Below are 2,500 nucleotides of genomic sequence, written 5' to 3'. Positions count from 1 at the left end.
CTAACTTATTACTTTAAACAATCACTATAAAACTCAAATAGAGAGCAATTAGTCCTTGTATTAAAAGAAACCTGAGTACACTTTCTTCATCTTTTTTCAATAATATTTTTTTCTAAAATCAAAAAATTAATTAAATTTCACTCCAAATTATTATACTAGCTTTTTTAACTATACAATCAAGAATAACTCATAAATCTTACATAATTTTTTTAGTCGTTGAGTAAGAATTTAGTATTACTTCAACATTAATTAAAGCTTTTAATTACTAAACTAATAACTCTATCAATTTGATTCTTAAAACTCTTTGAAATTTAGAGAAATAGTAATTGCAATGATATGGATGATACTACAAACTACATATTTTGCAATGACATGGATGATACTACAAACTACATATTTTACAATATAAGCTCTCGAATTTTACTTTTGTTAAATACATATATATATATATATATATGTATATATATATATATATATGTATATATATATATATGTATACATGTATATATATATACATGTATATGTACATACACACAGACACACACATATATATACACTAGTGAAGAAGAGTAGTGTTGCTTGTTTACTGAGATAGGAGAGATAGAAGAGAGGGGCTTTAAATAGGACAGTAGGGGGAGGATCGCTACATGTGTACATGAATGGAGAGAAAAGGCAATGGTGGGTGGCGAGGCTAGCTGGTGGACAAGACGAGTAGCTCAAGTGGCCATGGCGCCAACGTGCAAGGGGGTCTAGCCAACACCAACATCAAAGGAGGAAGTTCAACTGGTGTGGCGAGCATTGACGCATGCAAGGTGGAATGGGGGATGGTTGGTAGGGTGCGCCTCCATTATATATATATATATATATATATATAAAGGGGAAGCTATCACGCAAGGAAAAAATACAATAAGAATAGCTCAAGTTCTGGTATTGTTGATGCCCCCATTAATCTAACGATAGAACTGACAAGTAGAAGAGCAAGGAATGGTTTACCTTAGGCATTGTCCAACGCACCTTAACAAAGTAGATGCTCATGCAACTAGTCAGATCGAAAATCCTAAGAAAGTAATTTGCACTCACAACGATCAGGCTCACAAATATTATGGGAATGATTGTAAAGTTACATCTACAATCAAAAAAGAGCTCAAAATAAACAAAGATATACATGTATATATGTATACATATATACATGTATATATGTATACATATATACATGTATATGTATATATTTATATTTATATTTATATTTATATATCTACATGTATATATATATATACATGTAGATATATATATGTTTAAAGGAGCTTGTGACACCACAGAAGAAAATAATGTTGCACCAACATGTGGAAGAAGGATACACTACAAGATGGAAGAATATTACAACACATAGTGACACAATTCCATAGAGATATCTTTCTTGATTGTGTATCTTAAAGAAACTTTCTAAGGTTCCAATGAATGTGTGAATAGTACCTAGCTTCTATTTTATCATATTTTTATTATAATACTTTATTAAATAAATAATTAACATTATTCTCTATCAATTACTTTTAGTTTACAAATTAGATAGATTATTGATCTATATAATTTTTAGTCAATCATCAATCAATTATCAACAATATTGCTAACTTATTACTTTAAACAATCACTATAAAACTCAAATAGAGAGCAATTAGTCCTTGTATTAAAAGAAACCTGAGTACACTTTCTTCATCTTTTTTCAATAATATTTTTTTCTAAAATCAAAAAATTAATTAAATTTCACTCCAAATTATTATACTAGCTTTTTTAACTATACAATCAAGAATAACTCATAAATCTTACATAATTTTTTTAGTCGTTGAGTAAGAATTTAGTATTACTTCAACATTAATTAAAGCTTTTAATTACTAAACTAATAACTCTATCAATTTGATTCTTAAAACTCTTTGAAATTTAGAGAAATAGTAATTGCAATGATATGGATGATACTACAAACTACATATTTTGCAATGACATGGATGATACTACAAACTACATATTTGACAATATAAGCTCTCGAATTTTACTTTTGTTAAAGGAACCATCAAATTATAATTTCACTAATTCACTAAGAACAATCAATATAATAAGAGACTAATGTTTAAGCAATAAAAAACCAAAATTAGTAAATAGAAAGCTAACATTTCTCTAGAAATCAATATAGTAATACAACTTATGCTTGGCCCTTGACCTCATATTTATAATTTGTGTCCACCGCTTCATTACAAACCATACCCACCCAAATATGTTTCGTCCTCAAAACATGCACAAAGTAGAACCATGTCAATTACATTAATTTGAACCTCTTTTATGCGTCATAACAGTAAATTACAGTAAGAGGAGATTCAAGAAATCCAAGAAATGCAAGGGAGTACTTAGCAATTCTTCAAATATTACTAAGAAGCCATAGTCTTGAATGTAGGTTGAAAAATACCCTTGTCTTGATAAAAAATGTGGGCCTCTGTTTGCAGGTCTTTGG

This window comes from Cibotium barometz, chromosome 41 (assembly GCF_041138505.1).
Source record: "Cibotium barometz isolate CiBa-2024 chromosome 41, ASM4113850v1, whole genome shotgun sequence".
Lineage (NCBI taxonomy): Eukaryota > Viridiplantae > Streptophyta > Polypodiopsida > Cyatheales > Cibotiaceae > Cibotium > Cibotium barometz.
The sequence above is the reverse complement of the archived record's forward strand: the minus strand, read 5'-3'. Positions refer to the sequence as shown.